Genomic DNA, 26,272 nt, shown 5'->3' with positions numbered 1-26,272 from the left:
AAGTCCCATGTTTATTAGAAAAAAGAATAAAATAGAAAGGAGACGCAGTCCCAAGGTATGAGTAGTCAGGGCTTGAACCTGAGCCGTTTCGAACGCAGTTTTTTTTTTTTTTTTTTGCCATGACTAAGAACGCAGACTGCGTTCGAAACGCGTAGGCTCAGGTTCAAGCCCTGACTACTCATACCTTGGGACTGCGTCTCCTTTCTATTTTATTCTTTTTTCTAATAAACATGGGACTTCGTTTTCCCTTTTAATTCATTATCAGCGCTGGATCAAGTCTTTTCTACAATTGCTGTTTCACACCGCGGGCCGTCGCGGGGATCCGATTGACGCTGCCTAGGAGACGCACACCGGTGAGCTGGAGTTTCTCTCTCCCTTTCTATATTCGCCATTTAATGTACTAGGAAACGGTAAAAAAATTATTTGTGGGGTAGAAAATGCAAAAAAACAATGGAGGAATCGCTGGTTTTTTTCCCGCTTTGATTTTACGGAATTCACTGTGCAATTAAAACAACATGTTAACTTTATTCTGCGGGTCAATGCGATTACGGCGATACCAAATATATGTAGTTTTTTTCTATATTTTACTGCTTTTACAAGTAAAAAACGAAATGTAAAAAATTAAATTTATTTTGTGTTTCGCCAAATTCCGAGAGCCATAACTTTTTTATTTTTCCGTCGATTAAGTGGTATGAGGGCTTATTTTTTGCGTGATAAGCTGTAGTTTTTAATGATACCATTTTGGGGTACATGCGACGTTTTGATCACACTTTATTCCATTTTTTGTGGGAGATGAGGTAACCAAAAAATAGCAATTCTGGCGTTCACAATCAGTTCAGCAGGACTGACGGCTTCGTTGACAGTGGGTCCTGCCTGTCTCTCACACACAGGATCCACCTGATATCGATCACATCTAAATTCATGAACTTAGATGTGATTGATAATTGCTTGATCCTGTGTGTCAGAGACAGGCAGGACCCACTGTCAACGAAGCCGTCAGTCCTGCTGAACTGATTGAGTCGGGTTTGAGCGAAAAATACAGCTCTTATGTATCCAGGATAAATAGAAGCTGTATCTCAAAAATGTTACATTTATTTTGTTGAAAAATAATTTTATTAAAATGCCATGATATAGTGTTCAAACATTTACATAGCCTTTAATCTATGTGCATAATGGATCAATTGAAATATTTTTAATTCTTGTCTAGGTATATACCTTATCATTAACAAAATTACATAAAATCAATGACATGTATTTTCTTTTAACCCCTTAATGACCGGGCCTGTTTGTACCTTAAAGAGGCTCTGTCACCAGATTTTGCAGCCCCTATCTCGTATTGCAGCAGATCGGCGCTGCAATGTAGATAACAGTAACGTTTTTATTTTTTAAAAACGAGCATTTTTGGCCAAGTTATGACCATTTTTGTATTTATGCAAATGAGGCTTGCAAAAGTACAACTGGGCGTGTTTAAAGTAAAAGTCCAACTGGGCGTGTATTATGTGCGTACATCGGGGCGTGTTTACTACTTTTACTAGCTGGGCGTTGTGTATAGAAGTATCATCCACTTCTCTTCAGAACGCCCAGCTTCTGGCAGTGCAGACACACAGCGTGTTCTCGAGAGATCACGCTGTGACGTCACTCACTTCCTGCCCCAGGTCCTGCATCGTTTCGGCCACATCGGCACCAGAGGCTACAGTTGATTCTGCAGCAGCATCAGCGTTTGCAGGTAAGTAGCTACATCGACTTACCTGCAAACGCCGATGCTGCTGCAGAATCAACTGTAGCCTCTGGTGCCGATGTGTCCTCGCTCGTCCGACACGATGCAGGACCTGGGGTAGGAAGTGAGTGACGTCACAGCGTGATCTCTCGAGAACACGCTGTGTGTCTGCACTGAAAGAAGCTGGGCGTTCTGAAGAGAAGTGGATGATACTTCTATACACAACGCCCAGCTAGTAAAAGAAGTAAACACGCACCGATGTAACACACATAATACACGCCCAGTTGGACTTTTACTTCAAACACGCCCACTTGGACTTTTGCAAGCCTCATTTGCATAAATACAAAAATGATCATAACTTGGCCAAAAATGCTCGTTTTTTTAAAAATAAAAACGTTACTGTAATCTACATTGCAGCGCCGATCTGCTGCAATAGCAGATCGGGGTTGCAAAATCTGGTGACAGAGCCTCTTTAATGACCAAGCCAGATTTGTCAAATCTGGTTTGTCTGACTTTATCAGAGAAAAACTCTGTGAAAGTTTTGAATATCCAAGTAATTCTGACACAGTTTTTTCGTCACATGTTGTACTTTATTTTAGTGGTGAAAGTAGACTGATACAATTTGCGGAAATTAATAAAAAAATAGAAAAATGGAAGAAATTTTGTAAAAATTAACATTTTTCCCTATTTTTAACTGCAAAATGTCACATATGTACATACATACTGTACAATTTTTTTTAATTAAATATATATATCCATCTCTTTACTCTATTTTGGCAGCACTTTTGAAAAAATAAAATAAATTTCAGCAATTTAGAGGACTTACAAATTGAATAATAATTTGATAAATTTTGAAGTACATTTTGTTTTCCTGCACCTCAGAGTGATGGAAACCCCCACAAATGACCCAATTTAGAAAACTAGACCCCTTAAGGTATTTATCTAGGGGTATAGTAAGTATTTTGACCCCACAGTTTTTTGCTAAATTGAATACATAGTAGGTGAAAAAAAAAAATTTAACTTTTTTTCATAAAAGTATCAGTTTGAAGACCGATTTCTTTGTAAGGCTGAGTTCACACGAGCACATTAACGTCCGTAATGGACGGACGTATTTCGGCCGGAAGTCCCGGACTGAACTCCGTGCAGGGAGCCGGGCTCCTGGCATCGTAGTTATGTACGACGCTAGGAGTCCCTGCCTCTCCGTGGAACTACTGTCCCGTACTGAAAACATGATTACAGTACGGGACAGTTGTCCTGCAGAGAGGCAGGGACTCCTAGCATCGTACATAACTATGATGCTAGGAGCCCGGCTCCCTGCACTGAGTTCGGTCCGGGACTTCCGGCGGAAATACGTCCGTCCATTACGGACGTTAATGTGCTCGTGTGAACCCAGCCTAAAGCGACCATGAGAATTAAGAAACACACCACAAAATCTATCACCCTGTTTCTCCTGTTTTCAAAAATACCCATATTGTGGCCCTAATGCGCTGCCTGGACACACGGCAGGGCCCAAAAGGAAGGAAGCACCCAGAGGCTTTCAGGACTCATATTTTGCTTGAAAATGTTTTAGGCCTCACTGTACATTTGGAGAGGCTTTCAGCTGCCAGAACGATAGAAACTCCCCATAAATGACCCCATTTAGAAAACTAGACCCCATAACGTAATTATTTAGGTGTATAACAAGTATTTTGACCCCACAGTTTTTTGCTAAATTTAGTGCATAACAGGTGAAAAAAATAATAATTTCACTTTTTTCATAAAAGTATTAGTTTGAAGACCGATTTCTTTGTAAAGCGAACATGAAAATGAAGAAACACACCCCAAAATCTATCACCCTCTTTCTCCTGTTTTCATAAATACCCACATTGTGGCCCTAATGCGTTTGGACACACGGCAGGGCCCCAAAGGAAGGGAGCACCCGGAGGCTTTCAGGACTCATATTTTGCTTGAAAATGTTTTAGGCCCCACTGTACATTTGGAGAGGCTTTCAGCTGCCAGAACGATAGAAACTCCCCATAAACGACCCCATTTCGAAAACTAGACCCCTTAAGGTATTTATCTAGGGGTATAGTTAGCATTTTGACCACACAGGTTTTCGCTAAATATATTGGAATTAGTCTGTAAAAATTAAAATGTACTTTTTTTCTGAAACAACATAGAAATTTTTAATATTTACAAGGAATAACGAAGAAAATGCATCCCAACATTTGTAAAGCAATGTCTCCCGATTATGACAATACCCCATATGTGGTAATAAACTGCTGTTTGGACCCACAGCAGGGCTCAGAAGGGAAGGAGCGCCATTTGGATTTCTGATTTTGCTGGAATGGTTTTTGGTGCCATGTCGCATTTGCAATGCACTGGAGGGACCAAAACAGGGGAAACCCCCCAAAAGTGACCCAATTTTGGAAAAACCTTCAAGGAATACTTCTAGGGGTATAGTGAGCATTTAGACCCCACCGGTCTTTTTCAGAGTTTATTAGAATTAGGACGCGAAAATTAATAGCAACATTTTTTCCACTAAAATGTTGCATTTTCACAAGGGATAAAGGAGGAAAAAAAACAACCATTTTTTTTATAAAACAATTTCTCCTGAGTACGGAAATACCCCACATGTGGTCTTACGTTTTTTTTCATTAGAAATGAATTAACCCTTTCAGGACTGATCCATTTTTTGCTTTCTTATTTTAGATTTTCACTCCCCGCTTTCCAAGAGCCATAACTTTTTTATTTTTCCATCAATAGAGTGGTGTGAAGGCTTATTTCTTGCGGGAGGAGCTGCAGTTTTTATTGGTACCATTTTTTAGTACATAAAAAGTGATTAAAAAGTTGTATTACATTTTTTTTTTAGAGCTAAGGTGACAAAAAAAACAAACCAGCGGTTTCAATTATTAAATTTTTTTAAGGTGTTCACTGTGCAAATTAAATAATGGTATATTGTAATAGTTCTGACTTTTACGGACGTAGCGATACCAATTTTGTTTATTTTTTTTACATTACTTTAGAAGAAAAATGGGAAAAGGTGTTTTGTTTTTTTTTAACTTTAAAAAACAAAAATTCTCACTACTAATAACTTTAATTCTTCTACACATTTTATTAATCAATCCCCTTAGGGGACTTGATCCAGCGATCATTGGATCACTGGTACAATACACTGCAATACTAATGTATTGCAGTATATTGTTATTCTTACAGGCTTCTGTAACAGAGCGATCGCTGTACCTGTCCGTTAGTCCCGGGTGTCGGCTGTAATACACAGCTGACACCCGCAGCGTATGGAGCTGGCACAGCACGTGAGCCGGCTCCATACATCAACTGCCGCACCATGACGGTCAATTAAGTCATAGTGCGCAAAGGGGTTAGTGCACAGCGGATGGTTCAAAGTGAAAATTGCAATTTTCCACTGATATGCCATTTTAGTGCATAATATGTTGTGCCCAGTTTGTGCCACAGAAGACAAATACCTCATAAAACGTTAAGCGGGTTCTCTCGGGTATGGCACTGCCATATGTGTGGGCGCAAACTGATGCTTGGGCGCGCTGCAGGGCTCAGAAGGGAGGGAGCGCCATTTTGCTTTTGGAGCACAGATTTTGATTGGTAGTAGTTTTGTTTGGGGTTTCACTAGTATTTCAGTTATGATGTGGGGGTATGTGTAATCTGTGCGGAGAACATCAGGGTATATGTAATCTGTGCGGAGAACATCAGGGTATATGTAATCTGTGCGGAGTACATCAGGGTATATGTAATCTGTGCGGAGAACATCAGGGTATATGTAATCTGTGCGGAGAACATCAGGGTATATGTAATCTGTGCGGAGTACATCAGGGTATATGTAATCTGTGCGGAGTACATCAGGGTATATGTAATCTGTGCGGAGAACATCAGGGCATAATAAGAGGGTATAATAATGGGGTAAATAAATAATAATTCATAGATATGTGGCCGGTGTCACACTGATAAATGGCGCCCGATCTTATCCGCTTTTGTAACATTCTGCACATTTTGCATCGCCATATTCTGAGAGCCAGAACTTTTTTATTTTTTCACCACCGGAGCCCTGTGAGGGCTTAATTGTTGCGGGACAATCTGTCGTTTTCATTGGTACCATTTTGGGGTACATGCAATTTTTTTTTAGCACTTTTTATTCAATTTTTTTGCAATACTGATCAAAAAACAGGAATTCTGACACAGTTTTTTAGGTTTTCTTTTTGCGGCGCTCACCGTACACTATAAATGACATTTTTACTTTATTCTGCGAGTTGGTACGATTACGGCGATACCATATGTATATAGGTTTGGTCCTTTTTTTAGCGTTTGCACAATAAAATCACTTATTTATAAAAAAAAAAAATTTCTGTGTCACCGTATTCTGAGAGCCATAATTTTTTTATTTTTTAGTAAAAAAAGCTGTGTAAGGGCTTGTTTTTTGCTGGACGGATTGAAGTTTTTATTAGTACTATTTTTGGGTACATGCGACTTTTTGATCACTTTTTATTCTTTATTTAGGAAGCGGTGGTGACCAAAGAAATTGCGATTCTGTCGTAGTTTTTTATTGAATTTCTTTGGGGTGTTCATCGTGCGGGAAAAATAACATTACAGTTTTATAGTTGAGGTCGTTACGAACGCGGTGATACCAAATATGTGTATTTTTTTAAAGTGTTCATTTTTTTTCTATAATAAAAGTCTTATTATAGGAAAAAAAAGCATTTTGTGTTTATAGAACTAATAACTTTTATTTTTACACTTTTTTTAAAACATTTTTATTACTTTTTTTTACTTTTTTTACTTGTCCCACTAGGGGACACTCAGACTTGCAGCTTTGATCGCTGCTAGAGTACATTACACTACACACGTAGTGTAATGTACTCTAACAGTCATTGTGACGTGACTGTCACTGACAGGAAGCCGAGGAGGAACGGCCGGAAGCTGTTCCTCCGAGGCTTCCGTACATGACAACCCGGAGGTCATTGTCTGACCTCCGATTGCCACGACAAGCATCGGTAGCCCCCACGATCACTTCGTGGGGGCTGCCGATGTGCTTCAAAACCACTTAAATGCGGCGACGGCAATCCGTCGCCGCACTTAAGGGGTTAATTGCCGAAAGCAGCGACGATGGTCCGCTGTCCGGCGAGACTGATGTCTCAGCTGTCTAGGACAGCTGTCAGCGCGCGCCTGTCACTCTGTGTTTACACAGAGTGACAGTTTCAAATACTGACGAAAATGAACGTCATGGTGCGGGAACTAGCAGCCGACCAGGACGTTCATTTTCGTCATTGGTCGTGAAATGGTTAATACCACTATGTATATCTGTCTTTCTATCTATATATATATATACACACTTTATGGCCAAAAGTTTGGACAGCTGACCATCTCACCTATATGAGCTTGTTGGACATCTTATTCCAAAACCATGAGCGTTAGGCCGGATTCACACGAACGTGTGCGTTTTGCGCACGCAAAAAACGCGGCGTTTTGCGCGCGCAAAAGGCACTTAACAGCTCCGTGTGTCATGATCATATGGTGCGCGGCTGTGTGATTTTCGCGCAGCCGCCATCATTATGACTCTTTTTTTATGTTTGTAAACAGAAAAGCACGTGGTGCTTTTCTGTTTTCATTCATACTTTTGACTGCTGTTGCGCGAATCACGCGCGTCCCACGGAAGTGCTTCCGTGTGGTGCGAGTGATTTTCACGCACCCATTGACTTCAATGGGTGCGTGATGCGCGAAAAACGCACAAATATAGGACATGTCGAGAGTTTTACGCAGCGGACTCACGCTGCGTAAAAATCACGGACTGTCTGCACGGCCCCATAGACTAACATAGGTCCGTGTGACGCGCGTGGAAAACATATATCACGTTCGTCTGAATAAGCCCTTAATATGGGGGCTATAACAGGCTCCACTCTTCTGAGAAGGCTTTCCACAAGATTTTGTAGTGGGTCTTTGGGATTTGTGCCAATTCAGCCAGTAGAGCAAAAGGGAAATACAAGATCTGTAAATGATTTAATAGGTACAGAGGCTTATTGTGGTGGTTTTGGTAAAAAATGACCAAAAATTGCATTTTCCAGCAAAAAAAAACAAAAAACTGCACTAAATATTCTATAGAAGTATGTGAAAACCTACATGGGGGAATGTGTCCTAATGCCAGTTTCACACGAGCATAATACGCTTGCAAATTCCGGCCCGTCCATGGGTCTAATGACTCAAACAAACAATATCATAGAGATCTAGTTCGGGTCATTTGAGTTGCGGTCATATCTGGATTTGCACTCAAGAAGAGGCTGGACGCAGCCTGCAGGGCTTAAGGGGAAGCCCCCATGACCTCCCTGGTAGGGAAAGGGTTAATAGGTAAGGGAGAGTTGGAGGGAGAGTGAGGAGGAGGTGGAGGAGGGATAAGGAGGAGTCAGGGGGCCGTTGCTGGGCTTCCCGCTGTTTTTCGGCATTGAGCCGGAAGCAGCGGGAGAAGTAACACAGGGAGAGACAAGCTCCCCGTTGCCCGCGCTACTCCCTATGTCGGAGGCATTATTATTAGAGCGGCTGCTCGCCGCTGCTGTGCACCACGGTCCCGGATGGCTGGAGGAGACCGTGGCTGCATTAACTAGGATCCCGGACGCCGTTTCGCCACGTCAGGCCCGGCGTTCGGGGTCTGTTGCAGAGGACAGGCTCCCCTCCCCCGGCCCCCTTCCTAGCATTACTATGGCGGCGGGGGGGGAGTCGGCAACAACCGCTCCTGATCGGAGCAGGCAGAGAGCGTTGCCGGGGGTGACGGCGACTCAGGCCGGGTCGACCCGTCCCTCCCGGCGGTCCCGACCTCCAGAGCGCCTCAGTCCTGAGGCAGTCCCGCGGACACGGCGTCGCAGAGGGAGCCCGATCACGGACGCTGCAGGCCAGGCAGCTGGGAGGACCGCCTCTTCCCAGGCCCTGCGTCCTGGCAGGAATCCCAAGCCGCGACGGGGTCCGGCGGTATGCAGGGAGTCGCAGGCCGGGCTCCCTGTCACCCCTCCCCCATCGGATGGAAGATTCGGAGGACAAGGTACGGCCGCCCCGCCTGGTGATGTTCCGGCCAGGGGGCAGGCTTCTTCAGGATCATCGAGACGGACGCCTAGATCTACAGCGACGTCGAGGCAGCAGGTCCGGTCGGAAGTCTGGGTTCCAGCGGTCGGGCGGCAGGTTGCCGGCCCATCGGTCAGCGCTTCGTCATCTCCGTTCCGAAGATGTCGGTGGGATGGCCAGTCGTCTGCGAGAGAGGAGCTGGAGGAAGGTGAACTGGACGCGTATCGTCGAGGTCAGGATGGTCCGGCTGACGGGAACACAGCGCCTGTGCAGCCCGGTGAGTGTATAACTCCATCATTGTCATATCCAGCGATTTTTATGTCGGGTGTCGGCGGGGGGGTTGCTAGCGTCGCATCGGTGGCTGGTAGTGGCGCGGGCGGGCGTGATGGCGCGGGTCTGGCAGATTTAGTGGGTTGCTTGACAGAGCTGGTCGGGCGCCTAGATAGGGCGGTGGCGCCGGTAGTCACGGAAGTGTCCCCGGCGGTAGTTTGGGAGGGTCCCAGGGACGTGGGATTGTTACAAGCACGGCCCGTGACGGCGGTTAGAGAGGCGGTCGCGGTGTCGGTACAGACCGAGGCGCAAAAAGATGGCGATCGGGTGCGTATTGATGATCGTGCTCGTGGGGAGGTGTATGTTTGTTTCGAAGGTCCGTTGGGGGCGCATTTAAAGCAGGAGGTGCGTGAGCGGATCTGGAAGGACGAATATGTTGAGATTTTTTTCTCTCTTGCCGCTCGCTAAATTTAATTTAGATAAGAGCAAGCGGGACGAGAGTAAAAAGGACGAGGAGGAACGGCGGCGGTATAGGCTTATCCCGCAGACGTTCGTTAATTGGTCGCAGGCGTTCGCCATATTAGCCAGTGTGATAGGGGAAAAGGCGCCGGAAAATTGTTCGGCGTTGTTTTGTTATTTTGATGCCATTGGGGAGGCTCATAGGGCGTATGGGGGTCAGGCATGGCTGCGATACGATGAGCAATTCCGTCAGCGGAAAGCGGTTCGGCCGGCGATTCGGTGGGACCAGAAGGATATTGCTCTCTGGTTACGGGTTACGGCTCCGGTTAGGCAGTCCTTTCCCGGGAGCGCCGGCCAAGGAGGCCAGTCTAGTCAGGTTGGACAAGGCGGCGGGGGAAAGGCGGGGTTTTGCTGGCAATTTAATGAAGGCCAGTGTAAGTTCGGGGCCACGTGCAAGTTCAAGCACGTGTGTTCCGAGTGTAATGGTGCATCACACGGGGCGGCAAGATGTATGCGTAAAAAGAGGTCAGGGACCCAGTCCTCCGCGGCTGGTCAAGGGGGTGTCACCGGTGAGGGTGGAAAAGATGGCCCCTTATCTAAATGAGTATCCGGATAGGGCGGCGGCTAAATTGCTTTACGAGGGGTTTTGTGTTGGTTTCGTTATTCCTCCGCCTCCTTATGAGGTGCCGGTTACGCGGAGGAATTTAAAATCGGCTTACTTGCATGCCAAGGTCGTGTCGGACAAATTGTTAAAAGAAGTTTCGTTGGGTCGCATGTCGGGGCCTTTTGTTGATTCGCCAGTAAAAGATTTAGTTGTGTCCCCGTTGGGTATTGTTCCTAAGCGCGAGCCCGGAAAATTTCGTTTAATTCAACACTTATCGTATCCCAAGGGTTCGTCGGTAAATGACGGGATAGATCACGAGTTGTGCTCCGTAGTTTATACCTCATTCGATAAGGCGGTGGGTTTAGTGCGGGCTGCGGGTCCGGGCGCGCTGCTAGCAAAAACCGACATCGAGGCGGCGTTCAGGTTGTTGCCAGTTCATCCAGAAAGCCAACGGCTGTTGGGCTGTTTTTGGAATGGGGTTTTTTACGTGGATCGGTGCCTTCCGATGGGGTGTTCCCTTTCTTGTGCATACTTCGAGGCGTTTAGTAGCTTCGTGGAGTGGGTAACGAGGGGAGTATCCGGGGTCGACTCGTTGATCCATTACTTAGATGATTTCTTGTGCGTTGGGCCGGGGGGTTCGCCGGTTTGCGGTAATTTGCTTTATGCACTACAGAAGGTGGCAAGGGATTTTGGGATCCCTTTGGCGCCAGAAAAAACGGAGGGCCCGGTAGCGACGATTTGTTTTTTGGGAATTGAAATAGATTCGGTGGCAATGGAGTGTCGTCTCCCTGCGGATAAGCTGGGTGCTTTGAGGCTGGAGGTACGGCGGGCTTGTAGACTGAAGAAATTGACGCTGCGGGAGCTTCAGTCGCTGCTGGGGAAGTTGAATTTCGCCTGCCGGATTATGCCAATGGGGAGGGTGTTTGGCAGACGGTTGGCGGCGGCAACGGCGGGAGTGCGTGCGCCGCATCATTTTGTGCAGCTCAAGGAGGAGCACCGAGCTGATCTTCAGGTTTGGGATGACTTCTTGGGCCAGTACAATGGTCGCTCGCTGGGGATGGCCCCAGCGCAGGATACGAGTGATTTGAATATTTTTACGGATGCGGCTGGGGCGGGCGGTTTTGGGGCTTACGGGGGAGGTCCGTGGTGCGCAGGTCAATGGCCGGCTAGTTGGGTGTCCAGTGGACTCACGCGGAATCTGGCCCTGCTCGAGCTGTTCCCCATCGTGGTGGCGGCGACCATTTGGGGGGACAGGCTCAGGGATAAGAAGGTTCGTTTTTACTGCGACAACATGGGGGTGGTGCTGGCCATTAATAACATCACGGCGTCCTCTCCTCCGGTAGTTCAATTGTTGCGACATTTAGTGTTGGTGTGTTTGTCGTTGAACGCGTGGGTGGTGGCGGTGCATGTGCCGGGAGTACGGAATTGTATCGCTGATGCTCTTTCTCGCTCGCGGTGGGACCGGTTTCGGCAATTGGCACCGGGAGCGGAACGTCTCGGTTTGGCTTGTCCGGAACATCTTTGGGATCTGGTCTCGGTCCCGTAGAACAACTGGTAAAAAGGTCTTTGGCGCGCACGACGTGGAGTGCTTATTCTGCTTGTTGGAGGCAGTGGGAGGAGTGGGTAAGAGAGTTGGGTGACGTCAATACGGATAGAGACAGGTTGGTGGCACTTTTGTACTGGTTAGGGGACGCCTGGGAGGCGGGGTTTTTCTCAAAAACTGACCAATTAGGGAAGGGTAAGCTGATAGTTTTGTTCGCCCTCCCGGGGTCGGTTATGTGCCCAGTAGAATGCATGCAGGGTTTTTAAGCCGCGAGCGGGGCCTCCAGATTTGCCTTTGTTACGTCATGTGGACGGGTCGTTTTTGTCCAGGTTTCAGTTTGGAGCTGTATAAAAAAATAAAAAAAAAATGTCTGACGGCGGTTGGTGTCGCGGCGGGCTCATATTCATCTCATTCCTTCAGGATTGGCGCAGCAACTGAAGCGGGGCGCTGGGGGTTGGATGATGAAGGGGTTCGGCGCATTGGTCGTTGGGAGTCCAACAGATTTAAGTCCTATGTCCGCCCCCATTTGTTATGAGGTTTGTTGTTAACGCTTAAAGAAATGTTTTATATGGTGGTGTCTAATTGTTTTTCTGTTTCAGATTCGCCTCCGTGTTTGGTGTGGTTGCTGGGTCATTCTTACGTGCACTGGGGGGCTTTGAGGGCGGACGTCCGCCCGGACGGTCGCCAGTTGCGCATTCCGCGACAGGATGCGGTTGTGCATTGGCTGGGATTTAGAGGTATGTCATGGAGCAGGGTGTTGGCGGAATTCCAGACATATGCCCGGCTTGATAGGGTTCCGGAGGTCTTAGTGTTGCACGTGGGTGGGAATGACTTAGGAGTCCGCCCCTTTCGTGAGTTGGTGCGGGACATCAAACACGATATGTTGTGTTTGTGGGTTTCTTATCCCAAGTTGGTGATAGTGTGGTCGGACATAGTCCCGAGGAAACATTGGTGGTTGGCTAGGTCAGTGGAGAGAGTCAATAAGGCTCGCATTAAAGTTAATCGGGCGGTGTCCCGTTTTGTAGCAAAAAACGGGGGCATTTGCGTGCGGCACAGGGATTTGGAGTCAGGAGTGGGGAACTTCTGGAGGAGTGATGGGGTTCATCTGACCGAGGTTGGTATTGATCTTTGGAGCTTGGCGATAGCAGAAGGAATAGAAAGGGCGGTGGTGGTGTGGCGGAACTCACAGGCTTAAGGTGGTCAAGGCCTGTTTCGCTGTGGCGGGGGGAGTCCTTGAGGCCAGTCAGTACAAAATGGTGGGGGGGTCGCATCGGGGGTATGCGTCCCCCAAAAAAGGTACATGGTTGAAGACTTCATCGGGTGTTATCCCTTTGAAGTGGTCTTCTGGTGGAAGGTATATCACTTGAAGGCTTCATCGGGTGTTATCCCTTTGAAGTGGACTTCTAGTGGTCGGTATATCACTTGCGGGCTTCATCGGGTGTTATCCCTTTGAAGTGGACTTCTAGTGGTTGGAGCCATCTGCAGAGGTGAACGGTGCTTCCGAGCTGGTTTACGGCTGGAGGTAATTACTGGTTTGCAGATGGCTAACTCGGTGTGTTCTTAAAAAAGGAATATCTGAAAGGGCTTCAAGGACTTCCTCTGCTCGGGTTAATGTTAACGTTAAAATTGTTATTTACGATTCTGACCCATGTTGGGTCATGTGAATTATTAGGAGGAATTCTCTGGTGGATTCCTAACTAGTTATCCGAATGTTTCGGATTTAAATTGTTTTTATAAAACTGTGAAATTAATAAACGGCTGCTGTGGCCATTTCACATCCAACCTCGGTGTCACGTGTCTTTCCTAAAGGTGGGGGTGGGGGATAGGATGGGGTAAGGGAAGGTTCATTAACACACGACTCTACTTAGGCAGGTCAAGAAGAGGCTGGACGCAGCCTGCAGGGCTTAAGGGGAAGCCTCCATGACCTCCCTGGTAGGGAAAGGGTTAATAGGTAAGGGAGAGTTGGAGGGAGAGTGAGGAAAAGGTGGAGGAGGGATAAGGAGGAGTCAGGGGGCCGTTGCTGGGCTTCCCGCTGTTTTTCGGCATTGAGCCGGAAGCAGCGGGAGAAGTAACACAGGGAGAGACAAGCTCCCACCCTCCCGCCCTTGGTTTGTTACCCCTGTGGGTCTTTATGTACGTCTGTCTATGAGTGTTGTGTTTGATTTGTGTGCTTATTTAACATGTTTTTTCCTTTTTCCGGAGTAGGTTCTGTTGTCATGGCAGCTGGCGGGGGGAGTCCTTGAGGCCAGTCAGTACAAAATGGTAGGGGGGTCGCATCGGGGGTATGCGTCCCCCAAAAAAGGTACATGATTAAAGACTTCATCGGGTGTTATCCCTTTGAAGTGGTCTTCTGGTGGAAGGTATATCACTTGAAGGCTTCATCGGGTGTTATCCCTTTGAAGTGGACTTCTAGTGGTCGGTATATCACTTGAGGGCTTCATCGGGTGTTATCCCTTTGAAGTGGACTTCTAGTGGTTGGAGCCATCTGCAGAGGTGAACGGTGCTTCCGAGCTGGTTTACGGCTGGAGGTAATTACTGGTTTGCAGATGGCTAACTCGGTGTGTTCTTAAAAAAGGAATATCTGAAAGGGCTTCAAGGACTTCCTCTGCTCGGGTTAATGTTAACGTTAAAATTGTTATTTACGATTCTGACCCATGTTGGGTCATGTGAATTATTAGGAGGAATTCTCTGGTGGATTCCTAACTAGTTATCCGAATGTTTCGGATTTAAATTGTTTTTATAAAACTGTGAAATTAATAAACGGCTGCTGTGGCCATTTCACATCCAACCTCGGTGTCACGTGTCTTTCCTAAAGGTGGGGGTGGAGGCATAGGATGGGTAAGGGAAGGTTCATTAACACACGACTCTACTTAGGATGGTCATGTGAAACTGGGCTAAGATAAAAAAAAGAAACAACATTATTACAGATTAGTGAAACGTCTTTTTCCAGCACCACCACTATTTCTCTAAGTGGAGCGGGTCTGAATCGTATGGAGAAAAGATGTCTGGCTGTTATAAAGACAAGTTTTAAAACCTTAATGAGAGTTACGAACATTTTTTGGGTATTAAAGGGAATGTGACGCTAGAAAATTATTATTATTTTTTTTAGTTAAACAGTTAGTGTATACATGATTAGGCCTCATGCACTCGACCGTATTTTTTCCCACCCGTAAATACTGGCGTAAATACGGGTCCGGTGTCACACGTATTCGACCCGTTTTGCACCAGTATTTACAAACCCGTGCCCGTAAATATGGGTCCGGTGTCACCCGTATTCCACCCTTATTTACGGGCACGTTTTTGGCGGCAAAATAGCACTGCACTAATCGGCAGCCCCTTCTCTCTATCAGTGCAGGATAGAGAGAAGGGACAGCCCTTTCTGTAATAAAAGTTAAAGAAATTCATACTTACCCGGCCGTTGTCTTGGTGACGCGTCCCTCTCTTCACATCCAGCCCGACATCCCTGGATGACGCGGCAGTCCATGTGACCGCTGCAGCCTGTGATTGACCTGTGATTGGCTGCAGCGGTCACATGGCCTGAAACGTCATCCAGGACGTCGGGCCGGATGTCGAGAGGGACGCGTCACCAAGGCAACGGGCGGGAGACCGGACTGGAGGAAGCAGGAAGTTCTCGATAAGTATGAACGTCTTTTATTTTTATTTTTTACAGGTTTATTCTGATCGGTAGTCACTGTCCAGGGTGCTGAAAGAGTTACTGCCGATCAGTTAACTCTTTCAGCTCCCTGGACAGTGACTATTTACTGACGTCGCTTAGCAACGCTGCCGTAATGACGGGTGCACACATGTAGCCACCCGTCATTACGAGAGCTCCATAGACTTCTATGGACTGTCCGTGCCGTTATTACGGCCTAAAATAGGACATGTTCTATCTTTTTCAACGGCACGGGCACCTTCCCGTGAGAAAACGGGAAGGCACCCGTCGCCAAAAGAAGTCTATGAGCCCGTTATTACGGGTCGTAATTACGACCCGTAATAACGGGAGTTTTTACGGTCGTGTGCATGAGGCCTTAGACATTGTTAGAATTTTTTCACAAGTCAGGAAATATTATAAATTAGATTCTAATTTATAACATTTCCCTGTGCTGGTCACTAGAGGGAGCAATTCCCAAAATTGCAGCATTGGCATGTGGTAAAGCAACCTCATTGCTTTATGCTCTAAATTTGGTGTAAACACACACGCTCTAGTGAGCTCACAGAATCCCCCCTCCCTTATCCTGGCTAGTGCCAGGAGAAAGGAGGGGATTGAATGTTCAAGCCTCCTACACTGTGTGCCGCCATTTTTTGAGCAAATACACAGTGTAGTAGGCTTACATACAGTGGTTATAACACAAAACATACATAAACATGACTTACCTGCTCCTGCCTCCGCTCCGTCTGCTCCCTCCACTTGCTTCTGAACACATGCCCGGAAGCCGCAACCGGAAGTAGTCATCTTACTGCGGCTTCCGGTCCACAAGAAAATGGCGCCGGATGTCACTCGGCCGAAGACCTTCCATTTGGACTGTGTGGGAGCGGCGAATGCGCCGTTCCCACACAGACGGCGTACAGCATAGTGAATGGAACGGCTCCCGTTCGCATTCTCTATGGGGCTGTATGTGCCGTATTCCATGTCTGTATGTGTCGATGAAACAAAAAATGGCAGCCCCCATAGAGAAGAAAAAGTTTGAAAAAAAAAAAAATGAAAACACAAACACACAAATAAATAAACATTTTTTTAATAAAACACTAAAAGCAAATTGATCTAAAAAAAAATTTTTTCGCGACACCCTTCCTTTAAGCTCAGTCATATCCTTTTGTGTCTCTCATGCAGTGGCCATTACAGATACATGAAGGGGTCACAACACTTCAGACCTGCTATATTTAGGATAGTAGTAATGGTCCTGAAACAAAATCTCATTAACCCCTTAAGGACGCAGCCTAGTTTGGGCCTTAAAGCCTCATTTACACGAGCGTATTATACGCGCGTGCGACGCGCGTGTTTTTCACGCGTGTCGTACGCACCTATATTAGTCTATGGGGCAGTTTAGACGATGCGTGAATTTTGCGCAGCCTGAGTGCGTTGCATAAAACTCACGACATGTTCTATAATCATGCGTTTTTCACGCAACACGCACCCATTGAAGTCAATGGGTGCGTGAAAACAACGCATGACATACGGACGCTCATGCGTTGCATGCGCGAAAATCACGCAAGAGCTGTTATGTCCATGCCAAACAATCTATAAAGCTAGACAAAGCAAACCCAAACCAGGAAGTGCCTGCCTTTCCAGTGCGAGGGGGCAAGTCTAGCCAGTGCCTGGAGACTTCAGTCAAGAATTCTTGGAGCGTATCATCTATTCTACAGCCATGCCGCGCGGGATGGATGTGGAGCGCCTCATCCTGTTTGTCCAGGACCATCGTGCTATATGGGACACCAGATGTGAGGAGTACCACAATAGGACGGTAAAAGAGGACGCATGGGAGTTGGTGGCAAAAAACATGTTTGAGCAAGAGTGGGAGACTGCCAGAACCCGGGACCGCACTCGGTTGGGTGAGTACCACGCATTTTCTGTAAATGCCTGTCATGCCTATTGTAAACCTGGGGCCCTGTATGTGTATTCCGCTCATTAGTACGAAAAACTTAGGTGGAGCAGGTGCTTCCCCGTGTCCCACGTCATTGCCACAGCAGGGCCCTTCATTTAGAAGTGAGAGGTTATAGTTCTGATGGCGTGTTATGTTTTTGTTATATCCTACAGTCCAAGATATCAAGACACGGTGGCGGAGCTGCCGTGATCAATTTAGGCGAGAGATGGGTGATAAGGGACGCAGCGGAGATGGGTCATCTCGCAAACGGTTCTACATATACACCAAGCAGCTCATGTTCTTGAAGGACATCATGGATATGCGCACGTAAGAGTTAATGCCGTTGCATGAGTCTAATGTGTGTGTGCCAATGTCCTGTTTGCCAACGTGTTGTTGTCGCCAATGTTAGATATTGGATTCATACGTTTTTTTCTCCTTGTAGAACCACCGACAATTTGGAGGACACAGCAGAGGAGACTGACGTGGGGGAGGCTATGGGAGAACCTCCTGCTCCCAATGTCCTGCCGCCCAGCCCCGAGCCGACACCCCAGGAGCCCGCACCAGGGCAGTCTGCACGGCCGGTCGCCTCTCCAGCCCAGGAGCGCCCCATGCGAGCCCGCAGTCGGCGTGTTCGTGCACCACAGCCCTCCACAGCAGCCCAGGTCGATACTCGGGTACTCGACTATCTGAGGCGAGCGGCAGAAGAGGACGGGAATGATGCCTTCAGACACAGCATTGTCCCCCTCCTACGCCTGGTGCCCATGGACCGTATGGGCCGTCTGCAGGCGTCGATCGTCACTTTGATCGACGCTTGCAGACCGCCCCACAATCCCCATATGTGTTTCACGGCGATAGAGCAATGGCGAAATGCATACATGCCGCCATCCACGCCCCAGGTGGCTGGCCAATTCCACCCTGTTCCCCAGATGGGCCGGCCGCATCCATACATGCGCCCTATGGCTCCCCACTTCGCAGGGCCCACATTCCACCCACCACATCAGCACCACTATGCTGGCGAGGAACAACCTACCCAGCTCCAGGTCCAGCATAGTGGTGCTGAAATGCAGGCATATGCCTCCCCAGGACAACTATACCAACACCTCTGAGTGTGTTGGTGCCAATATATTTGGACGGCACTGTTGTGTGTGGTGCAGGCCTGGCCACGTTTGTTGTGGGATCATGTTTTTATTTTGTATTTCGTTACACCATGTTGGTGTCTAAGTTTTTGTGCCCAAAATTTGGGTTTGGTCCTAATCCGAAAATAAAAATATTCATAGTTAATGGTTTGATTTCGTTTTATTATTCATTTATACCACACAACACAAGGTTTGCCACACATTTCCTTTGCCTACACTCTCACACACTTCTGGCCTTTTGGACCAATGCATGCCCATGTGATATGAGGTTTTAGTTAATCTCTCGGGGTTTGACAAGGGATTGCAAAGTTTAGGTCCTGCCATGGGCCCCGAAGCAAAATAAGTACACTTGCAATTGGACTTCCCTAACTGGAGTCCGCACAACAGGATATATGGGGAAAGTAAGTCGGCAACTGTGTAAAGTCCTGCTCAAACCCCGAGAGATATAAGCTCGCAACCCGCGTCAAGGGTCCTCATGTTTTGCGAGTCCCTACCCCAACCCCAACCCCCAAAATAAACCCCCCAAAAAAATGGCCACATCTCACGTGGGTAGTGAAGCCTCGAAAGAACATTCACCCCTTCAAAGGTCATCAGCCCCCCACGGTGCTGGTCCAGATGGGCACTCAAAATATGCGGCAAAAGTATCACGCACTCGAAGGCCGGAAGAGACAGATCGGCCTAGAGGATTCACCGGGACATTGTCAGTGGTGCCTGCATGTGTTAGGATATATTCTGCATCAAAGTTAGCATCATTAATGCGGCAGAAGTTATGCAGAACTACACCCGCTTGTATAACACGTGTGACATTCGGCATGGACAATTGCATTGTTGAGAGAAAGACACGCCACCTGTTTGACATAATGCCAAAGGCACATTCCACACATCGCCGAGCTCGGCCCAGGCGGAGATTGAACATGCGCCGACGGTCATCCAAGCCCCTTCTTGCAAAGGGACGCATGACTTGCCTTGTGAGTGCAAACCCCTCATCCGCCACGATAACATACGGGATTGGGGGCCCGCTGGAGCCCGGGAGGATGGAAGGTTCCGGCACCGCCAATCGCCTATTCACGAGTCGTTTTCCCATTCTTGATGAACGGAATATGCGTGCATCTGCGGAGCTGCCATACGAGCCAATGTCTACAATACTGAAACAATAATTTGTGTCCGCCAAGGCTAACAATACCATAGAAAAATACTGCTTGTAGTTAAAGTATTGGGAGCCACTGCGTGGGGGCTTTCTCACACGAATGTGTTTGCCGTCTAAGGCACCAATGCAATTCGGAAATTCTGTCGCTCTAAGAAATCCCTCCGAAATACTTAGCCACTGTTCTGTCGTGGGCTGCGGCATGACCGTGCTCTTTAACCTCTGCCACAACACGACACAGGTGGATATGACAATGAACGAAATGGTGGTCACTCCCAAAAGAAAATCAAAATGCAACGAATGATAACTATTGCCTGTGGCCAGAAATCTAGAAAACAACGAGAAAGAAAAACAAAGGCAGAACACATGTTAGTGGGGGGCTGGTGAAGCAGACAGCGGCATGGACTAAGTTCTAGCAGTTTCACACATACCTCAAGGTCACAAGCAGCCGTTCCTCGGCCGAAATGCAGCGTCTCATGTTGGTATTCTGGTAGGTGAGACCAGAGCGAGTTTGCGCAAGCAGAAGGTCAAATGTGGCCACAGACATGCGGCAGAAGGCACGAAATTTGTCTGGATGCCGGCCTAAGTCCTCATACAGGGTATGAAAATGGCCTTTTATAGTACATTGGGCCACAAGTGGATGAACCCAAATGCGACTTCTTACAGGCGTTTGGTCCTGCAGCATGTGTCGGCGCTCGCCAAACCGACGTGAGATCATCCAGACAAGAAGCACACGCGCCAGCGCTGGCGAAGCCATAATAGTTGGGTGGCAAGGCAATTCCAACGTGAAGGGAAGAACACACACGGTGGTTTCTGCAGAGGCGGAAATAAGGTTCTAAACATGCTTCTACCAGCAAGCATGGGTTGGGCCAGCTGGCCTATTTGTAGGCTGGCGTACCACTAATCCCCTGTGCGTTTTTTACGCGCGATGCAAACGCTAGTCGTGCGCGCGTTTTAAAACGCAACAAGGCTGCGTATACGCAGTGCATACGCAATACAAACGCGCGCAAAACGCACACGCTCGTGTAAATGAGGCCTTAGGCTCAGAGCCCATTTTTCAAACTGACATATTTCAATTTATGTGGTAATAACGTCGGAATGCTGAAACCTATCCAAGCGATTCTGAGATTGTTTTCTCGTGAGACATTGGGCTTTATGTTAGTGGTAAAATTAGCTCGATATATTCAGTGTTTATTGGTGACAAATTGCTACATTTTGAGAACATTTTGAAAAAATTGAATTTTTCTGAATTTAAATGCATCTGCTTGTAAAACAGACGGTTATACCACCCAAAATAGTTATTAGTTCACATTTCCCATATGTCTACTTTAGATTTGCATCGTTTTTTGAACATTATTTTATTTTTCTTGGACGTTACAAGGCTTAGAGCATAAACTGCAATTTCTCATATTTTTAAGAAAATTTCAAAAGCCTTTTTTTTAAGGTACCTCTTCAGCTCTGAAGTGGCTTTGACGGGCCTATGAATTAGAAACCCCCCATAAAACACTCCATTTTAAAAACTAGACCCCTCAAAGTATTCAAAACAGCATTTAGAAAGTTTTTTAACCCTTTAGGCATTTCACAGGAATTAAAGCAAAGTGGAGGTGAAATCTGCAAATTTCATTTTTCTTGCAGAATTTCAATTTTATTAAAAAAAAATTCTGTAACACAGAAGGTTTTACCAGAGAAATACTACTAAATATGTATTGTCCAGATTCTGCAGTTTTTAGAAATGTCTAGTGTTGTCGTGGACTAAAACACAAGCCCCAGAAGCAAAGAAGCACCTAGTGCATTTTGGGGCCTCTTTTATTAGAATATATTTTAGGCAGCATGCCAGGTTTGAAGAGGTGTTGAGGTGCCAAAAAAGTAGGAATCCACCAAAAGTGACCCCATTTTTATGGTTGTTGTTACCATTTTTACCCCACAGTTTTTTCACAGCGCGTATTTGAATTGGGCTGTAAAATTTAAAAAATGAATTTTTTGCCAATAAGATGTAATTTTTGATAAAAATTTCTTATTTTCACTGGGAACAAAATGCCCCATTTTGTTGCCCAATTTGTTCTGAGTGCGGTGATACCCCATTTGTGGGGATAAACTGCCGTTTGGGCCCATGGGAGGGCTCAGAAGGAAAGGAGCGCTATGTGTTCTTTGGAGTCCAGATTTTGCTGGATTGGTTTTCAGGTGCCATGTTGCATTTACAGAGCCCCAGAGGTTTCAAAGCAATGGAAACCGACCAGAAGTGAACCCATTTTGGAAACCACACCCCTCAAGGAATTCATTTATGGGAGTTGTGACCATTTAGACCCCACAGTTTTTTCACAGAATTTATTTGAATTGGGTTGTGAACTAAAAAAGAAATTTTTTTTTTCCAATAAGATGTCGTTTTGGCTCATAATGTCTTATTTTCACAAGGAATAAAATACCCCTTTCTTCCTTAGAAGAAACATGACAAACAGATTCTCCACCTTCCTAAAGGATCTAGTCCTTTCAAGATAATGTTGTAGCGCTCTTCCTACATTCAGTGCGTAAAGATTATGTGCCGAAGCCTCTGACTCTTCCGTCAAAAATGATGGTAAACATATTTCCTGATTAATATTCACCATTGACGGTACCTTCGGGTGAAAGGTTGGTAGAGTTCTCAGAACTACTCTTCCTGGGAAAAAAAAATATATACTGTTCTCTACATGCCAGGGCCTGGATGTCGCTTGTTCTTTTTGCGGATGTAATTGCAGTAAAAAATAATACCTTGTATGTAAGCATCTTTAGATCCAACTCTTGTAAAGGCTCAAAGGGAGGGCCTGTAAGTGCTCTTAAGACCAATGAAAGGTTACAAGTAGGATATGGCTCTAAGACCCTTGGTTGGAGCCTCCTTGTTGCGGTCATGAATCTCTTCACCAGCGATTCTTTAGCCCAAGACTTTCCTGACCAGGCTCACAAAGCTGATATTTGGACTGCCAGAGAGTCTGGTTTTAACCCCTGGTCAAATCCAGCCTGGAGAAAGGAAAGGATATCCGACACTGAAGGTCCCTGTTCAGTCTTCCCCTTATTAAATGTCCATCTTTTGAAAGTTTCCACTACTCTCTTGTAGATCTGGTTAGTTGCACGTCCTCTGTACTGCATCAAGGTCTTTATAACAGAGGCTTGGAGACCTAGCTCATTTAATATGGGCCTGTCAAATTCCAGGCGGTCAATCTGAGAATTTTGACATTCGGACAGTATAGATTGTCCTGTAACAACAGGTCTGGGCGGTGAGGTAGTTCCGAGAAATTGCCCCTGGACATCTGGATAAGCCTGGGAAAGCATGCCAGCTTTGTCCAGCAGGGTATGATTGCTATCATTGAGGACTGGTCTTCTCGGATCTTCGTTAACACTCTCATAATTATTGGAATCGGGGGGGAAGACATAAGCCAACATGAAGGTCCATTTGATTGAGAAGGCATCTAGTGCCTGCGGTCTGTCGTGACAAAATAGGGAGCAGAAATCTAGGCATCTCTTGTTGGCATGAGTCGCCATCAGATCTATCACTGGATTCCCCATTCTCCAGCTTATCTGGTTGAAAACTTCTGGGTTCAATTCCCACTCCCCTGGAATTGGCTTGATGATGACTGAGTCTGTCTGCCCATACATTGTTTACTCCTCTGATGTGGATTGTCCCTAGATCCTGTACATGGGCCTCTGCCCATCTCATGATCCGGGCGGTCTATTACTGTAAAAGGACGGATCTGGTGCCACACTGTCTGTTCAGATAACAGACAGTCACAAAATTTTCACCGCCTTGCCTTACTAATAAGGGCTGGAAATGCCTAAACGCGTTTGAGACAGCTAAAAGCTCTTTTAGATTTGAAGATAGGCTCCGTTGTTGGGGGGGGGGGTCCCCATCCAGTCCCTGAAGCATCGGTTGTCAAAATCGTCCGCCTCGGTGACTTTATTGACTTGCCGTTCACTGAGCTCAGCCACCATCCTAAAGCCTCTATGGTAGTAGAAGGAATCATCATGCACTCCTCTGGAGACTTTATGGATCTGTTCCATTGAGATAGCAGATTCTGCTGGCGATCCCTCATGTGCCCTCTGGCCCATGGGATCGCTTCTATTGCTGAAGCCATAAGTCCTAGAGTCTTCATCACCTTGCGAAATGAAACCACCTTGATCAGCGTCAATTCTGCTATATTGGTAGTTAAATTGTGACGTCTCTCCTCCGAGAGGGCAACTGTCATAGTTTTGGAATCGAGGATGAATCCTAGAAACCAGCACCTTTGTGCAGGAATTAAATTGGATTTTGTCCTGTTTACGAGCCAACCTAGGTTCATCAAAAATGTTATCACCTCCTGAAGGTGACTCTTCATCAGACTTGCTAACTTGGCTATCAAGAGCCAGTCATCTAAATATGGAACTGTCGTTATACCTTTTGTTCTTAGCTTCACCATTATGGCGGCTACCACCTTTGTAAAGATCCACGGGGCTGAAGATAGGCCGAACGGTAGGCATGTAAACTGGAAGTGTCTCATGACACCCTTTTCCGGGAAGGCCACCCTTAAAAATTTCCTGCAAGATCTTCTTATGTGTATATGAAGATACGCTTCCATTAAATCCAGCGTCGCCATGAAGTCTCCTTCTAATAAGGCTGTTGCAGATCTTATGGTTTCCATACAAAACCTTTGTTTCCTTACAAAGGTATTTAGGTATCTCAGATCTAAAATGACACGAAATTTCCTGTCTGGTTTTGGAACCCGAAATAGGGGGGAATAAACCCCCTTGCCTCTTGAAGCTAGTGGAATTTCTTCCAGTACTCCTTTGTGGATAAACTCTATGATCGATGTTCTGAGAGCTACTCTTGTGTGGGGGTCTGAGGGGAAAGCTGTGACTTGAAACTTTGGCTGTGGAGGAAATTGAAAATCTATTGTATAACCCTCTGAGATAACGTGCACTATCCAGGGACCTAAGCTTTGATCCCGCCAGACTGAAGCGAAGGCTACAAGGCTTCTCCCCCACCGGCAAAAGGCTGGCATCAGAAGTTGTAGGAGGAGGAGAAGGATTGATTAGATCTTCCTTTTCCCCGAGATCTACGAGAAGTTCCCCTTTGGGAAGTCGAGCCTCTTTCCTCAAAACAAAAATGTTCTTTGAGGTTCCTAGAACCCATCGCTGACGAGGACCCTCTACGGGCAAATCTTCTTCTAGGTCTCTGAAAAAATGGGAGAGACTTATCCTTCCTATCTGAGAATTTTTCCGTGAGTTTGTTTAACTCCTCTCCAAATAGCCTCCCAGGCTTATATTCCATCGCACATAATGCGTTTTTGGACTTCCAGTCCGCAACCCAGGGCTTGAGCCATATGGCCCTTCAGCCTGCCACAGATAAAACCATATTTCTGGCTGCTAACCTTAACGACTGACTGGAGGCATCACTAAGAAATTCTGTAGCTAAAGACATATACCTAAAAACCCTCAAGAGCTCATCCCTCTGGACTCCTTCCTGAATGTCATCCTGCAACTGAGCTAGCCAACTCTTAAGACAATTATTTACCGCTGAACTAGCAATTGCTACCTTAGACTGTGCCACTGCAGAATCATATGACTTCCTAAAGGCTGAGTCGGATTTACGATAAAGGGGCTCTCTAAGGCTTTCTCCGTCTTCCGCCGGCACTAGGGTACCGGTGGACAATTTTGCCATGGCTATATTAACTTTAGGAGAGCTTTCCCACTCTTTTCTCTGCTCCTCCTCAATAGGGAACATTAACTTGAATCTTTTATTTATTACTGGAGCTCTATCCGGATTGCTCCACTCTCTCTTCATAAATTGTTTAGCTGAGTCATCTATAGCAAAAGATTTAGGTTTTCTCTGTACTTCTTGATCCTCTGAAGGTATCTCCGGCTCGTCTGCCCGAATCAGCCTGTTTATCTTTTCTAGGAGGAACATAGCCTCTATCTGATCTTCCTCTGAGGCTGACGTATATACGACATCCAGTACTTGTAGGTCTCCATAGGACAACATAGACGCATCCTCACTGAGGGTCTTTGTTTTAGGGCTAAGCCTACGATTAGATAACGTCTGACATTGAGCAGATCCCAGTTCTTTTATGGATTCGGTTACACATTCTCCAATGAAAGTTTTCATGTCTCGATATGGTAGTCTCACCGCCTTGCCTCAGTAGACAATCTCTGCATAAATTTCTCTTGACAACCGTCAGGTAAGGGAGTATCACAGGTATTACAAACCAAGTTCCTTCTCTTAGAAGACACTTTTCCATTTCTTTGCTCATATCTTCTTGAGTCCTCAGAACCTTCACTGGACATCTGATAATAAAAAAAAAACATAAATGTAATAATGATCTCAAGTGTAACTGAATAGAGAAAACTTCTCCTTTGCAACTTACTTTGAAAGGGCCAGCAGACAACTCAGCAGCCTATGAGGAGATTCTTCACAGGCAACTAACTGATCAGACTGGGGCTTTAAATACTTCAGGAAACAAAAGACCCCCTCCCTGTGGGAAGAACCCACTGGTTTGGTAACTCCCCCTCTTTAGTAGGAACTTTTTCAGGAAGAAAAAACGCCCTACCCAAGAAACAGGGGAGAGACGCCTAAAGACTGTCATTTCTATAGGAGAAAAACCTAAAATTGAAGCTCTACTAATCCCTGCATATAAATTGATTGCGGAGCACAGTCTCTAGCTCCGCCCCCTGGCTGGCGTCAGGAGTAGAGGAACATCCAATCAGGAACGCCGCCACCAAAAAGATGGCGGCGCCTATGAACCAGACTAGCTCCAGCTAGA

General features: G+C 46.4%; 1 protein-coding gene across 1 annotated transcript in view; it reads left to right on the top strand.

The window, feature by feature from the left end:
* The first annotated feature begins 245 nt into the window (after positions 1 to 245).
* Positions 246 to 26,272, top strand: part of LOC142663601 (killer cell lectin-like receptor subfamily B member 1C) — a 62,021-nt gene continuing 35,994 nt past the window's right edge. The window contains exon 1 of the mRNA XM_075842348.1: positions 246 to 353. The gene's annotated coding sequence lies outside the window, so the exon portion shown is untranslated. The remainder of the gene's footprint in view (positions 354 to 26,272) is intronic.

Source organism: Rhinoderma darwinii, chromosome 11, assembly GCF_050947455.1.
Source record: "Rhinoderma darwinii isolate aRhiDar2 chromosome 11, aRhiDar2.hap1, whole genome shotgun sequence".
In the NCBI taxonomy this organism is placed as follows: domain Eukaryota; kingdom Metazoa; phylum Chordata; class Amphibia; order Anura; family Rhinodermatidae; genus Rhinoderma; species Rhinoderma darwinii.
Note: the sequence above shows the minus strand (reverse complement) of the source record. Positions and strands in the feature narration are given on the sequence as shown.